Source organism: Scyliorhinus canicula, chromosome 10 (assembly GCF_902713615.1).
Source record: "Scyliorhinus canicula chromosome 10, sScyCan1.1, whole genome shotgun sequence".
Lineage (NCBI taxonomy): Eukaryota > Metazoa > Chordata > Chondrichthyes > Carcharhiniformes > Scyliorhinidae > Scyliorhinus > Scyliorhinus canicula.
Window position 1 is genome coordinate 172,960,396 of NC_052155.1, and position 17,600 is coordinate 172,977,995.

Below are 17,600 nucleotides of genomic sequence, written 5' to 3' on the forward strand. Positions count from 1 at the left end.
TAAGAAAATGCTTCAAAGACACTGGGAAACGCTTCCTTGAAGGGCGCCAATGACATTAATGACTGGGGTTGGGGGGGGGGGGTGCGGAGTGCTGCCAATCACTCAGAATTGGGACAACCTGTCCATTAAGCGGCATAATGGTTCAATTCCCAAAGCTTTAATGATGAGGCAGTGGAGCGTCAGAACAAGAAAGTAAAGGAAGGAAATACCACACTCCAGATCCCACTACCTCCAGTCCCATGTTCCTAAAAGTTTGTGGGTCAAGAATTAGCCCGTTCCATCACATGAGGAACCATAGCAAACCATGCAGATGGGAAACCTATGCAGACACGGGTGTCATGATATACAGACAGGCAGCTAATGAACACAGAGAACAGGACATGACCAATGAGAAAGCAGGACACTCAGGGGTGGTATCTCACTATAAAAGGCACGAGGCACTCACACTCCGCCTCTTTCCACTGATGAACATCTACAGAGTGAGTCAGGGTGTATGTACAGTATCACACCTCCAGCACGTGGCTAAGAGCTAGTCTGGTTCAGTCAGACAGAGTAACCACACTTAGGTTAGCAGAGAGTCGAACTCATGGAGAACTGTGCTAACTGTGCTACTGGTTCAATAAATCAGATTGAACTAACTTCAAGGTCTGGAGTATCTTTTGGTTAAAGCTGCATCCAGTTGCAGCCTGTGTTATCCCAGAGTACATAACACGACAACGGGGAGAACGTGCAAATTCCACACAAGGCCGGAATTGAACCCAGGTCTCTGGAGCTGTGAGGCAACAGTGCTTACCACTGTGCCACCGATTGAACACAATATAGTGCCATGTGGAGCAGGGGCAGCACCACAACCACGTAAGTGTGTGGCTCAGTTGATACCAACCTCACCTCTGAGTTAGGTTGTGGGTCCACATCTCACTCCAGAGCCTTGGGTGTAAAATCTAGGCTGCCAGTTGGGAGGGGATGCTGCACTGTCAGAGGAGCTGCCTTTCAGATGACTAAACTGAAGCCCTGTCTTTTGTTTTATTTTTTATTCATTCAAGGGATGTGGGCTTCACCTATTCGGCCAGCATTTGCTGTCCAGCCCTAATGGGCGGCACGGTAAAAATCACTCAGAATTGGGACAACCTGTCCATTAAGCGGCATAATGGTTCAATTCCCAAAGCTTTAATGATGAGGCCGTGCAGCGTCACAACAGGAAAGAAAAGGAAGGAAATACCACACTCCAGATCCCACTACCTCCAGTCCCATGTTCCTAAAAGTTTGTGCTTCGCAACGCCAGGGACCCGGGTTCGATTCCCGGCTTGGGTCACTGTCTGTGCGGAGTCTGCATGTTCTCCCGTGTCTGCGTGGGTTTACTCCGGGTGCTCCGGTTTCCTCCCACAAGTCGCAAAAGACGTGCTGTTAGGTGAATTGGATATTCAGAATTCTCCCTCAGTGTACCCGAACAGGCGCTAGAGTGTGGCGACTAGGGGCTTTTCACAGTAACTTCATTGCAGTGTTAATGTAAGCGTACTTGTGACACTAATAAAGATTATCCTTATTGCCCTTAAGAAGGGGGTGGTGAGCTGCCTCTCGAACCGCTGCAGTCCATGTGGTGTAGGTAGGGAGGGAGGGAGTTGCAGGATTTTGACCCAGCGACAGTGAAGGAACGGCGATATATTTCCAAGTTAGGATGGTGAGTGACTTGGAGGGGTTGGTGTTCCCAGGTATCTGGTGCCCTTGTACTTCTGGATGGTAATGGTTATGGCTTGTGGTTGGGATAGTTTCCCATGGTACTATTCAGAAAAGTACAGGAGAGTTCTCCCTGATGCTCTGACCAATAATTATCCTAACATTACTGAAATAGATCTTTGCCACATAGCTATTTGTGAGAACTCACTGTGCTCAGAATTGCCCGTGGTGGTCCCCACATTACAACAGTATTTCACTATCTGTAACATGCTTTTGGATGGCCTAAGGTCGTGCAAGATATTACATAAATGAAAGGCATTTATTTTCCCGACACAGACATTCGGATCAGTTACTGAAAATGAAATGAAAAATGAAAATCACTTATTGTCACAAGTAGGCTTCAATGAAGTTACTGTGAAAAGCCCCTAGTCACCACTTTCCTGCACCTGTTCGGGGAGGCTGGTATGGGAATTGAACTGTGCTGCTGGCCTGCCTTGGTCTGCTTTAAAAACCAGCAATTTAGCCCAATGTGCTAAATCAGCCCCTTAACTGCATCTAAAGCTGGTGTCTAACTGGTTGTTTGGAGGGACCAATGGAAACTGCCTTCTGAGGGGTCCACACACCATGTCTCCGGGTCTGCTGGATCTAACGAATGGGATCAGATCACCCCCTTCTGCTAATCGGCGGACCCCCCCCAAAGTATCTGGTGATCGTTATTCAACCATAACGCTGTGTTGTTATATTTATTGTTTTCTCACCTTACTGAGGGTATTAAACCTGACAATCCATGGAAGACAGCTGCAGGTTTTCCCCCCATTATCTTTAAAAAGAAGAAAAACTTGCATTTTTTTTTTTACAATCAACCAGATGTTCCAAAGTGTTTCACAACCAATTAGGTTCTTTTGGAGCAAGATCGCTGTTGTAGTGTAGGAAATGTGGCAGCCAATCTGGACATAGTTAACTTGCATTACTGTGAAAATGACAGGACGACCTGTTTTGTTGATGTTGAAACGAGGAATAAGCCCTGGCCGGGGCAAGAGAAATAATCCCCTCTCCCCAGAGCTCTTCTTTGGAGCAACGTCACACGTTCTTTAAGTCCACCTGAGAGGATAGACAGGGACTCGATCTCAAAGCCGAAAGACGGCAGATGGGGGAACGTAGTGGTGTCGCGATATTGTCATTGGACCAGTAATCCAGAGAGCTAAGTTAATGCATGGCGAAATTTGAGTTCAATAAAACTCTGGAATGAAAAGTGTAACGATGAATATGTATTAGAAAAGCAAAAGGTAATTTTAAGGGATTTATATTTGTATTCAGTTTTAAATGTGTTCACTTTAATGTTTCTGTGCCTGGAACGGTAAAACCTATAGCTAGATTCATGGTGGACAAAGGTGTTTGCATGCATGGGGGTTGGTAAAGTCCCAACTGTGTTTCTATTGTGTTAAGAGAGGTTATGGCTCGAAGAATAAATAGTAGTAGCAGTCGTTGCCGAGCAACTGGAGCCCTTGTGGGGTAGAAAAGCTTTGAAGTTTTAGCTGGATATATTGCAGTTGGAGACAGGGCACTGGGAAGTGAATAAATCTCAACTCTGCCACGAGAAGCTGGACAGGACGAGGTCGTTGCAAAGATGGAGGCTTCCTAAGGAACAAATTACAAGGAATTGGAACTGAAATAATATAGAACATAGAACAGTACAGCACAGTACATAAATAATGTTTAAGACGACTGGAATTAAGAGAACAGAGACCAAGGTATTGTTCTGAAGAATTCAAGGAAGAGCAAACAATGTGTTCTGAGTTAAAGAGACAATTGCAGTAACCAGATTTAAAGTGGGACAACAGACTCCAGAGGAAACTCAAACGTTTGGTGCCATTTTAATAAAAATCTGTGAATCGAGAGTTTTTTTTTACATTAAAAATTTTTTTAGTGTACCCAATTATTTTTTTCCAATTATGGGCCAATTTAGCATGATCAATCCACCTACCCTGCACATCTTTTAGGGTTGCGGGGGTGAAACCCACGCAGACACGGGGAGAATGTGCAAACTCCACACAGACAGTGACCCAGAGCCGGGATCGAACCTGGGACTTCAGCGCCGTGAGGCAGCAATGCTAACCACTGCGCCACCGTGCTGCCCGGGAAATCAAAAGTTAAAGCAACTGTGAACAGTTTGTACAAAATCAAGACAAAGGGGCTGGGTTCTCTGCCGACGGGATGCTCCGTTTTGCCGGCAGCATGGGTGTTTCCCGACGGTGTGGAGCTGTCCCACAATGGGAAACCCCATTGACCAGCCGGCATAACGTAGCATCCCGTCGGCGGGGTGAAACAGAAATGTGGCACGGCGGGGCAGAGAATCCAGTCCAAAGGAATCCTGAAGGGGTGGTGAAAATTCCTGGACTGGATTTATTAATAAAAGTGGAGCAGAAGCTTTGTTTGAAAGTGTCATTAGTAAAACCTGGACTGGATGTCGGAATGGAAACCGCCAAGGGAAAGCATTGTTATGAGAAAAGATTTTGAAGCGTGTTTTTGGGAGTGCAGTTTGGAAACTCTCATGTGACAATCATCTGGGAGATTGTGAGGATAAATCTGCAGACACTAACTTGAGTTCAGAGCAGAGTGTGTTTATTTACCCAGAGCCAATCTCTGATCTCAAAACAGACATTGTGTTAATGGGATCATTGTAGTTTAAGATGTACTTGGTAATTTGTGTGAATCTTCAAATCTGTTACGCTAAGGAGGAGTGAAGAAGTGTTGTATATTAATCCCTGTTCATATTTAATAACTGTTTTTTGTTGCTAAAACTAATTAGGGATCCTGTGACTGTTCCTTCGTGCTTAATAAGCAAAAATAGAGATTATGGTCTTTTGAGCCAGGGTTCCACTCTGGGATCTTCCTGTCCAGTTATGACATCATAACACTATGAAATCATTGTCAATTGTCATAAAAACTCACCTGGTTCTCTAATATTCTTTGGGAGGGAAATCTGCTATCCTTACCTGGTCTGGCCTACATGTGACTCCATAGAACATAGAACATACAGTGCAGAAGGAGGCCATTCAGCCATCGAGTCTGCAACAACCCACTTAAGCCCTCACTTCCACCCGATCCCCGTAACCCAATAACCCCTCCTAACCTTTTTTGGTCACTAAGGGCAATTTATCATGGCCAATCCACCTAACCTGCACATCTTTAGACTGTGGAAGGAAACCGGAGCACCCGGAGGAAACCCTTGCAGACACGGGGAGAACGTGCAGACTCTGCACAGGCAGTGACCCAGTGGGGAAATCGAACCTGACGCTGTGAAGCCACAGTGCTATCCACTTGTGCTACCGTGCTGCCTTCCAGTCCCACAGAAGTGTGGTTGTCTCTTAACGACCCACCAAAATAGCTGAGGAAGCCGTGCAGTTCATGGGAAGGGCAATAAACGGTGACCCAGCCAGCGATGCCCTCATCTCATAAACAAATATAATAAAAACTTCTGGAGCATGCACTCAGGTGCCAGCCTTGATATTTTGTGCTCAAATCCTGGAATGGGACTTGAATCTGTACAGTTCTGATTCACAGATGAGTAGGCTACCAACTGTGCCACAGTTGGCACCTAAACGTTGACATCGCGGCTACCTCTGCGACCAACATCCATCAGTGCTATTTCTATCCAGCCAGCAGAAGCGACATAAAGCAAGGTGAGTAGACAGCTGATTTTTCTTCACGTCAACACCTCAGGTCTCCGAGGCTCCAGTTGCCTGGCTCGTTAAGATCAGCTGGGTCAGCAGAGACACAGGGCGCTATTCAACCACTGCGATGTGCCCGGCACTGATCCAGGCTTGCTGGGTGAATCGAGGGAGAGGCCAGGCACGAACCATTTGGCAATTCACCCGGCCCACTCCCTATCGTGGGTTCCGGATGAGAAGGCCATTAAACCTAATTTGCAATAATTTAAATCTCATTAGCATGATGCTCCGGGGTATCACCCGACTCCCCAGCGGGAAGTCACGCGGGTATCATTTGGTACTCCTCTACAAAAACATGAACATGGCTCAATGGCTACTGAGGGTAAGTGAGGCGATGAGTAGCCCTTCCCACTTATCGGGCTCCAGCTCAAGGACACCGGAGGGAGAGTGGGGGGGGTGGGGTAAAGGGAGCAGGCCCGCTGTGAAGATTAAAGTGACAGAGGCGTCACATATCTCAGGTGTGAAATGTTTTAATGTGACAGATTTCCATTCCCCCTAGCTATGGATGGCGACCTCACCAGTGCCCATTCAGTGCTCCTCACTCTTCTTGATCCTCCGTGGTCCAGTTCTACATCTAGGTTCGTCCCCAGGATGCACACCAGAGGTGGAGGCAGCCTGCTGCTTTCTGCACCCTGTGGTCTTTGAAGTTCTTTGTGGTCATCCTTTGGAGGGCCTGGACATGGCTGGTTCCTCTGCCATCTGTCTCTGTGCCACCCTGTTCTGCCCGCTGCCCTTGAGATGCCCTGGTGTCAGGAGGCAGGGATTCAGAAGGACTGAAAACCACCCAGTCTCCTTGGTAGCAGGCCCTGGAGTGGGCTCCAGCGCTTCCTCCTCCCTCAGGGTGCCCGTGGGGCTTTGGGTGACTTCATGAAATGGAAGGGCAGCTGCAGTGAGTTCCAGAAGCCTCTGAGTCATCTGGCACTGCCAGTCCTGGAGGCTCCCCATTGTCTGCACCATGGTGCCGTCGCCTTCAGCGATGGTCCTCAGTGACTGCGACATGCTTTGGATTCCTAGGCAATGTCCAACTGTGTCTGGGACATGTCGCACATTGACTGGGACATGATGTCCAGGCCCTCAGCCATGCTTCTCACAGACTGAGCCACGCCTTGGACACCACCACTCAAGGCGTGGAAGTTGTGGTCCAGGTTTTCGACCGCGGTTGCCACCATGGCAGTGTTGGCCACAGTGTCACGTATTGCCGTTGCCATCTCCTGAGCCTGAAAGCTTTGGGGCTCCTCCAATCAACTTTGCAGTCACTGGAATGTCGCTGACCCCCCCGCCCCTTCTGAATGTCACGGCTGTGTCCTATCATCTGCATCACCTCTGGGAGAACCCTGTCCAGTAGCTCGACATCCCAGCTGAGTCCTGGGATCCAGAAGACCTCCGACTGCTGCCTCCCTTGGAAGTTCCTGCCTCCACCTGATGTGCATCAACAACTGTGTGGTGCTCACCAGATAGTGCCCCTGAAGGCTGTCCACTAATGTCGCTCACTGAGGTGTATGTCTCTACCCTGGTGAATGGTGGTGATGAAGCTGTGACACATTGCCAGTGTTACCCTCAGAGCTCTCCTCCGAGGTGTTCGCTTGGGTGTCATGGGCGGGGTGGGGGGGGGGGGGGGGCTATGATTCTGGATGGCCCGGCCTCATCAGATGGAGATCCTGCAAGACAATGGACATGCGGTCAGTGAGAGGAAAAGGATAATTTTGTGGGACATCGGCACTCACTTGTGACAGGTCATCTGGGTGAAGTGACAGTGGATCCTCACTTCTCTCTCACAGGCCGACTTCGCTGTAGGTCAATGCTCTCTCCTCGGCCAACCCCGCGATCTCCAGGGACAAAGAGGGAACATTTGGACCCTTTGCCTGGTGGGTCAGGGGGATCCATAGCAGGTGACATGTCCCACTTAAAGGGGCTGTGCTGGTGGGTGCCGGGGGTTGTGAGGAACAAGCTTGCAGATCGAATATTAAGAGGGTGCGAGGTGACAGCAGTGGATTAGGGGGGAAGGTTTCGGAAGGTGGCATTGCTGATCCTGCTGTTGGTTCCCTGACCTCGCTTCGGGGCAACAGGGTGTCCTGCCTCTCATCCACGGTGTCGAGAAGCCTGGCCAGGCTGGCACAGCCAAACCGCGAAACAGGTCTCCACGCTGCCCTCCCTTGAGTCTTGACTGGGAGTGAAGGAGCGTCTAAAAGAAGCTCCCGCTTGTTAACGGCGAGCAGCTGAGGCGTGAGTCAGGTGAATCAGATGGCGAGGGAGACAGCCTTGGCACGATTCATGTGGGGGCTAATGTTTGGAACTAAGAGCGGGTGAACACAAGCGGTGACCTCACCATTGCAGCTGACGGGAAGCAACCCGCCAAACTCACCCAAAATGACACTTTGAATCTTTTATGGGTCTGGACCTGGCATGTTCAAGTCTATATTGATCAGTAACACACATACTTCAATTCTACAATCTTTTTAGTGGCTAGTCTGTTGATTTAAGATATGCCTTTGTGGAAGGGGAGGGGGGGATTTTCTTTTACGCCCTGAACATGTTTATTGTGTTCTAATCTTTGTTCGGCAAAAATGCGCTCCCTTCCAGAACAAAATCAACAACAAAAAGAATTAACACGTTTCAAGACACTTCCTGTGTGACAAAGCTAAGCTTTCTTGGAAAATAAATGATCTGAATCAATTTTCTGCGAAATATTATATAAAATAATGAAGTAACTTGCTTATCTTCTCACGGCTCAAACGTTCAGTGAAATGTTAGAGGGAGGAATTTAACAGCCTATCGTTAACCCTGTCAGTACTCGATGCCTTTTGGAGCTGTTTGACGTTTGAAGTCATATTTGGTGTCCATGCTGCAGCCATGAGCTCCCTCACAAACTGTTATGTTCATCGCGCGACAATCGCCAGGCAGGAATGTTCCCTTCCAGTCGGGGAACACTTCAGCAGTCAAGGGCCTCTTCGGGTAAGCGCTCTCCAAGGCGGCCTTCAGGATGCGCGACAATGCAGAATCTCCGAGCAGAAACTGATAGCCAAGCTCCGCTCGCATGAGTACATCCTAAACCGGGACCTTGGATTCATGTCTCATTACATTCATCCCCCACCATCTGGCCTGGGCTTGCGAAATCCTACCAACTGTCCTGGCTTGAGACAATTCACACCTCTTTAACCTGTGATTATCCCTCTCTCCAGCCGCACCGTCTAGACCTGTAAAGACTTAATTACCTGCAAAGACTCGCATTCAAAGTAACGTCTTGCATCATTGACTTTGTCTATATATGTGTTTCTGGAACCCACGTCTTGATTCACCTGAAGAAGGAGCTGTGCTCCGAAAGCTCATGATTCGAAACAAACCTGGTGGACTTTAACCTGGTTGTAAGACTTCTTACTGTACTCACCCCAGTCCAAGGCCGGCATCTCCACATCAGAATTAACCATATTAGCAATAAATAAATAGCTTTACAGTTAACATTTACAACAGTTCTTAAGTAAAACAAAAAACCTTAACTTACTGCCTAAACCTGCCACAATATTCCAATTATGCAAACCAATATATATTAAATACTACTCCTGAATAAAGTTAACACCAGGGTTCTTTTGTTTTTTACTGTGCAGTATCTTTGGAGAGAGAACCTTTTCAGGACTGAAAGACATCCATTCAGATTAGAGTTCTAGTACCTACTGACCCTTCAGACAGACCTGGCTCCTCCCATCAACTACATCATCTGTACCCAAAGCTTACAGGATTCTTTTGTCTCTTCTTACAAGATGTCCCTTGACTTGGTTAGACAGGACCAAACACAATACTTCTCATAAATTATCTTCGCCCCAGGGGTCATTCAAAACTGAACAGTATTCCAGCACAGTAGCACAGTGGGTAGCCCTGTTGCTTTGGGGCAGCACGGTAGCATTGTGGATAGCACAATCGCTTCACAGCTCCAGGGTCCCAGGTTCGATTCCGGCTTGGGTCACTGTCTGTGCGGAGTCTGCACATCCTCCCCGTGTGTGCGTGGGTTTCCTCTGGGTGCTCCGGTTTCCTCCCACAGTCCAATGATGTGCGGGTTAGGTGGATTGGCCATGATAAATTGCCCTTAGTGTCCAAAATTGCCCTTAGTGTTGGGTGGGGTTACTGAGTTATGGGGATAGGGTGGAGGTGTTGACCTTGGGTAGGGGGTAGGGTGCTCTTTCCAAGAGCCGGTGCAGACTCGATGGGCCGAATGGCCTCCTTCTGCACTGTAAATTCTATGTAAAATTCTATTCACAGCCGCAGGGTCCCAGGTTCGATTCCCGGCTTGGGTGCTCCTGTTTACTCCCACAAGTCCCTAAAGACGTGCTGTTAGGTAATTTGGACATTCTGAATTCTCCCTCGGTGTACCCGAACAGGCGCCGGCATGTGGCGACTAGGGGATTTTCACAGTAACTTCACTGCAGTGTTAATGTAAGCCTACTTGTGACAACAATGAAGATTATTATTATTATTATTAATTGGCCACACTAAACCACCCCTGAATTGGAAAAAAAGAATTGGGCATTCTAAATTTAAATAAATAAGTAAATAAGCCATCTTTCTGTCAACTCCTGCAACCAAGCTGGTTCCAAATGTTGTGCTTTGCATTCTTTTGGCCGCCATTGGGGAGGGCGAGAGGCGAACCCTGACAACACGGGCCCGATGCAGAGTATACCACCCGGGAGCAAACCATTTCTTACAAGACAGAAAGTTGCCACTGTACTAATGGTTCCTCCTGTGGCCGAGTGGTATAGGTTACTGACCTGGTAAACCACAATCCCAGGGGTATTGCTCTGGGGTTCTAAATTCAAATCCCACCATGTTAGATACTTAAATTTGAATTTAAAAAAAAACAACCCTACAGGGTTCAGAAAAGGAGGGCAGAAAAGTTGTGGGAAATTGAAAATTACCCTCCCATGATTATTTATCTTTAAGTGCGGATGAGATAATGGATTAAGATCATGGATTAACTGCACAGAATGTCCTGGTTGTCAACGCCTGCCACATTTGACAGCATATAAAGTAGCAAGTAAAACAGAACAAGAGAGAATTCACACCGGACTCCCAAATCTCCAGTGGCAGATTGGCAGAAACAGTATGTGTGGCTGTTCTTTGATCTTCATGTGATTTCTCTGGGGATCCCATCGATCTTCCGCCGAAGATATAATGGGAGATTGAAAGAATTCCTGTTGGGATTCCAAGTGAATAAAACCATCTTTACAAACTCCACGCTCCGAGATCACTGCTTCATAATTGCACACGTGCATCCATCACTCAATCTCTCTTCAAAACATCTATATTTTCTGCAATAAACCACAACCGTAGCTGCTGCAGCACACTGCGTTCCCCAGTGCCTCGCTTGAACTGGTTTTATTCTTTCCATTATCCTGTCGCTGGCAGTTCTGATAGAATCAGCATTCCAGCTCTTATCTGAATCAATAATGTGTCTGCTGCAATAGGCTGATGTTACAGGACTGACTGATAACACTGTCTTTGTTGTTGATTCAGCACTAGATGCACTGAGGCAAGACCAGTGTGGGGGTGCGGGTGGGGATTAAAATTTCCAATAATCACTGAGTTAGCAACCTGGTAAATATAGTGGTCGGATTTCCTATTTGTAGAAAATCAAAATCATGATAGTCAAAGGGGATCCTTACAGGTTCTTTTGAAACAGAGAATTAAAGTAATCCTCCCTCTCTATTTCTAACGTTGATGAAATGTAGCTCAGATGGAGCCTTCTCTCAGAGTCAGTACACATCAGAGAAGTGGAGTCTGAATGATGACATGGAGAGCCTGGTATTGGTGACTTTGTTTAAACTATGAACCCAGGGTGAGATAGTACATAGCTGACGCAAGGGCGTGACTTCTCCATCCTATCTACGCCTGCATTTCGAGAGAACGATTCCTTCCAGTCTGTTCACACACAGCATTAAAATAAATGATTGCCCTTCGATGCGCTGGCTTACTGCCCGTTGATTTACTTCAGGTGTCTGGCATTCCTCAGTGCATAAAAACACAGGCATAAAACCCGGGAACAAATGGACCGGTCAAAATCTCTCAGAACACCGCATTCCTAAGTCGAGAGTCAGAAATTCTATTTGCTAAATAGAAAAGCAGAACAATAAGCACAGACCCAGTCACAATTAATGGGCAGCAATGTCATTTCCAATTCCTCAAAGAACCAATTTTTGAAATGCCCAAAAATTCAGCTGGGGTGAGGGCAACATACCCAGAAATCAATGACATCCATTGGAAGCCGCTTTAAAACAGGAAAATCCTTAGAACTGGTGTAGGCTATTCACTTTCTCGGGCCTGTCCTCCCATTCAAATCAAAGCTGATCTGTATTGCAGCTCCATCTAGCCATCCTCGATTTCGCGCCAACTCAATAGATAATGACACACCCCAAAAACATCTTAACAGAAGATAAAATGAATCATTCTAGTTTACTTGAAACTTAACCATTCGCGTCTACCAGTCAGACCCCGAGTTGAACCCAGGGAGCATGCTGGAAACTTCCCCATTTAATAATAATAATAATAATTAATAATTGCTTATTGTCACAAGTCGGCTTTAATTAAGTTAGCGTGAAAAACCCCCTAGTCGCCACATTCCGGCGCCTGTTCGGGGAGGCCGGTATGGGAATTGAACCCACGCTGCTGGCCTTGTTTTGCATTACAAGCCAGCTGTTTAGCCCACTGTGCAAAACCAGCCCTTCCCCTTAATAATAATCTCTATTAGTGTCACAAGTAGACTTACATTAACACTGCAATGAAGTTACTGTGAAGATCCCTTAGTCGCCACATTCCGGCGCCTGTTCGGGTACACGGAGGGAGAATTCAGAATGCCCAATTTGCCCAACAAGCACGTGTTTCGGAACTTGTGGGAGGAAATCGGAACACCCGGAGGAAACCCACGCAGACACAGGGTGAATGTGCAGATTCTGCACAGACTGTGACCCAAGCCGGCAATTGAACATGGGACCCTGGTGCGGTGAAACAATAGTGCTAACCACTACGCCACCTTGCATAGACCTTTTCTCTTATTCTCTTGTTTCTCCCATATCTTTGTGCGCATCACCAAACGTACGGCACGGTGGCACAGTGGTTAGCACTGCTGCCTCACAGCGCCAGAGATCTGGGTTCGATTCCAGCCTTGGGTGACAGTGTGGATTTTTCACTTTCTCCTCGTGTCCGTGTGGGTTCTCACCGGGTGCTCCGGTTTCCTCCCACAGTCCAAAGATGTGCAGGTTAGGTGGATTGGCCATGCTAAATTGCCCCCTTAGAGTCCAAACATGTTCAGGTTAGTTGGAGTTAGGGGGATAGGGCAAGGATGTAGGTCGAGGAAGGGTGTTCTTTCCGAGGATTGGTGCAGACTCAATGGGCCAAATGTCCTCCTTCTGCAGCTTGAGGATTCTATGTCTTATTCCTTCATTGATTTTTAAAAATTGTATTGGAACATGTCAGTCATTCAATGTCTCTCACAGATTTCTGTTGCTTTTAAACCATGGAGGATGTATAATAGGAAAGTGTGATGGAACTATTAATATTTCACCAGTGAGGACAGCCTTGTAGCTCCAAGAGACCAAATGCCATTGCCTGAAGATATATGACTGTAAAATAATAAAACACAATAGCATTTTATTTACAGAATGATAGATCATGGCTGCGTTGGACAAATTGAATTATAGCTTCATGCTGAGGCTTGGAGACCTGAAGCGGGTTGAGGATTTTTATGTCACTGTCTTACACATTGATACATTTCGGAGTTATTACCAGTGAACAAGTAATTTATGAAAGTGAATCAGTTGCCGATGTAAAACCCCATCTGACTTTTCTCTCTGTTAATTTAGAAGGAAAGATGAAAATGGGCTCCCAATTTGCTACAGTCACCCGAGATAATAGTTAAAATCATTTGCGACTTTCACCTGAGATGAAGTTAAAGGCTTCCCTGCCTTAGCTACTTCGCTTCTCCACCTTATCCAATATCTTCTTATATTTGGCAAGGACGCACTGAATGAGGAATAAGCCGAAATGTTAAACAAGACGGTGCTTTATTATTTTGAAATTGCTGGGTTGAAATTAAACTGTGTGTCAGCTGCAATGTTCAAATGTTTGTGAAATTCCTCTGGATGCTATTGTTGCCAAGGTGCAGGTTCACATTAATGATAAAACAGTGGTGGAGACTTTTCATCCAAACATAGCGGCAATTAACATCAGAGAGGGAAACCTTCCCCTCCTGTTTTCGGGAGAGTGAGGGGGTTAGGAATGACTGTGGGAGCGGGAAATCCCACGGGAATCCCAAAATGCAGTTTACGCCGGTGGGATTTCTCATTCTGATCCCCCCCCCCGCAATTACATAATGCGCATCCCGAAATTCAACGTTGGGATCCCCATTTGAAGTTATTTAACAATACAAGGCCTTTACGTCTGATAGATCCTCCCCCTCCTGTCCATTGGCCCCTCCCCCCAACCCGCGTTAGAATGTCCATTCACGGCATGCTGAATCACGTCTCCATTAATTTTCATCACATGGACAGAAGATCTCCAGGAGGATGAAAAGCTCTCCTTTTTCCTGAGAGCATCAACATTTTCTTCCGGAGGAAATTCGACACACGAAGGAAGATTACTCCTTTTTGCAATGCTTTTTGCTTAGGCTGCTTAGATTGTAGGTGCCACCTTGCTCACAAGGTGAACACCAGGAATAAGATTAATTAAGTTATGGGTCAGTCAAGTGTTATGGGAGCAGCGTTTTCAGAACCCCAAAATGTATCCTGGAGTTCAACCAACCTCTCCCTTTAATGAATTGTTTCTTTTGAAGCACACGGCTTGTTCCCTAGGTGTGGTATTACAATTATGGACACATGGGTTTTTAAACACAAAACAATGTTTATTCCATGAACTCAACTTAACCTTTTAAATAAACATTCGATCACTTAACCCCTTACTTCAAAGATAACCTCAAAAATAATACAACACTAAATAATCCCTCAAAATGCTCCTTCAAACCTCCAAAAGACTTCACCTTTAACAACAGAAACATTACTATTATGAGTTTAAATCACCCAAATGATTCAGAGATAATCTTTCCTGGTAGAGATCACAGCAGATCCAGCTCACTGCAAACACAGACACATCCAAGCTCTTTTCCTCAAAACTGAAACTAAAACTCCCAAAAAGCAGAAGTGAGCTCAGCTCAACTACCCCCACTCTCTGACATCACTTCAGTAATATGAGCTGCTCTATTTCTTAAAGATACATTGCTTAAACATCCATTTCTTAAAGGTACTCTCACATGACACAAGGTAATAGAATCCAAGCTGACCTAATAAGCACAGTGCATTGGACACTTCTGACACCTACACTTCTCTCCTCCTTCCCACTGGATTAAGTTACTTTAAAGACAACAAAGGATATTCCTGCACTTAGCCCTCAGGCTTAACCTGCAACTGTTCCATCAGACACACTCTTACAAATATACACCCTGATAAATTGAGACAAAACTCCTCCCATCTAATGTAGTTGAGTGCGGAATGCACATGTATTACCATCACTGTGGGCCACATGCTGACAATTGAATATCGCTGCAAGTCATCATACTTCCCATTTCTAGTCTGTTTGTAGGGCGAGCCAGTCTAAAATAAAGAAGATGGAACACAAGTAGGAAGAGGCTCCCCTGTCAGTCTCCTGAATGAAATAAAGATATTGCATTCTTATGACACCTTGTAAAATCCTTGGTACACCACAGACCACTTTTCAAGCTAGAGATTACTTTAAGTGCAGACATTATTGTTAGGGTGGCAAATGCTGCAGCAAATCTATGCTCAACGGTGTCTGAATGAATGAATAACCAATTGCTCGGTTGTTGACTAAAGTGGGGTATGTGTAGGATGGAGCAAATGGAGAATTTCATCGATTTCACTTAAATAAAATAAGCGATAGCCATCAGCTGGTTCATTCCCAGGGCAATGACTTGAACAATCAGAATCAAGCTGCCTGGTTTAAATGTTCAAACAATGCTTGGCAGTTAACTGTCAGTCGCCGTCAACTGGTGAATTTTCCATGGCAACGCCTCTACTAATCAGAGTCCACTTGTCAACCAATCGGCACTCTCTATGTCTGTTCCCCCTGACATGTTATTCTTGCGATTGACATGATGAGTGCAAGACAAAAAGCTTCGACAAAAGGTATCTTCTTAGCAATACTCAAGTTCTACCGAATGATTAAATGGAGAGTTCCCTGCTTTTCTTTAAATAGTGTTGTGGGATCTATCACCTAACTGAGCAAACAGACAGGCCCAACGAAGGCACCTCTGACAATGCAGCGCATTATCTGTGCTGCATCATAATCCGTTTCAGCTTAGTTAATACACTCAAGAAATGGGATTTGACTCAGAAGTAACAGTTCAACTGGCATTTGAGGGGGGAGCAATCTGAGGAAGACAAGGTATGGAGGGTGCAGGAAATGGGGAATAGGGAATGGGGAATAGTCAGAGGGTTAGATAGGGTGGACAGTGAGAGTCTTTTTCCTCGGATGGTGATGACCAACACGAGGGGACATAGCTTTAAATTGAGGGTGGTAGATATAGGACAGATGTCAGAGGCAGTTTCTTTACTCAGAGAGTAGTAGGGGTGTGGAACGCCCTGCCTGCAACAGTAGTAGACTCACCAACTTTAAGGGCATTTAAGTGGTCACTGGATAGACATATGGATGAAAATGGAATAGTGTAGGTCAGATAGGCTTCAGATGGTTTCACAGGTCAACGCAACATCGAGGGCCGGAGGGCCCGTACTGCGCTGTTCTATGCCAATACAGATGCTGTGGCAGCACGTTGCTGCATTCCCTTCTCATTATTAGTAATAATAATAACAACAGATACATCGCCTATATTGTAAAAATAGCCTCAAAGCACCTCACAGGATAGTCAAAAGGAAACCAGATGCAGAATCATGGCAATAAGAGAGGTGACCAACAAGTTGGTTGTAGAAAGCCACTACTGCTCTATTTTTAAAACTATTGTCTATATCCTCCTGAAGATCTTTGCTTCTGTCCTTCCAAAACCGCTATCATAAACCTCATCTCAGGCTATAAATATATTTACCTTAGAGACACTGATATTTCCTTCCCCAGTAATGTGACTATCATCCTCAAGGCTATGCCTGTTGCTGCTGTATTTCTTTACTCACGAACACTGCACACTCCCAGAGAATTCTGCTATGCAGTTCTGAGGCTTAGAAAATCCAATAATTCAAACATGTTGAAGGTCTATTTTCTATTCAGTCATTTTTTTCTTTTCTTGGAAATCCATCACCAAAAACAGTCTGCTTCAAAGTTAAATTTTTATCAGTGGATTGGACTTGGTAGACTCACATTGTTCAGAGTTCAGGGAAGCTGTTGTGGTGTTGAAGCCATGGGCGGGATTCTACATTCCCCGGCGCTGATATCATAATCGGTGATCGGGCGGAGAATCCCTGTTTACGACCGAATCGGGGGCGGCGCCTGATTTTTTTGGATGCTCCGTCCCCTTCAAAAAGGCGCCATCGAGGAGTTTGGCGCACGCCATTGGGACAGCCTCAGAACGTTAACTGATGGCCCTCCCCTGATGCCCTGCCCCCGATGGGCCGAATTCCCTACCGCGCGAGGCACGTGTGATCTCAGTTTTTGTGAACCCGATGTGGTGGCTGTGGACTGTGTCCAAAGCCCCCACAATCAGGCAGGAGCCGTGCTGCTGGCCGGGGGGGGGGGGGGCTTTGGCGAGGGCTGGGGGGGGACTGGTGGGAGGGTGGTCCGGCGGTGGTGAGGCGGTGTCCGGGGGGGGGGGGGGGGGGGGGGGGGGGGACTATCTGACAGGTCGGGTCCGCAAGTGGACGGCGCCATGTTGTACTGCGGGACCGCTGCATGTCATCACCATGCGCGGCCACAGACCTGGCAAATCTCCAGGTTTATATCGGGAAGGCTGTGCATTTTACATGGTGTGGCTGCTAGCCCTTACCGGTCAGAGGATCGGTGCAGGGGCGGCACCAACTTTACGTCGTAAAACCAGACACATCCTCTGGACATAGCCTCAAAATCGGAAAATCCAGCCCCATGGGTCTGGTGTTTCCTCATGGCTATGTGAGGAGTAATCATTATCCATGCCTGGCAAGATTTGTTCCGCCATTGGGCGCCAACCAATGCCACAGGGGAACATCACGTGGTTTTGAA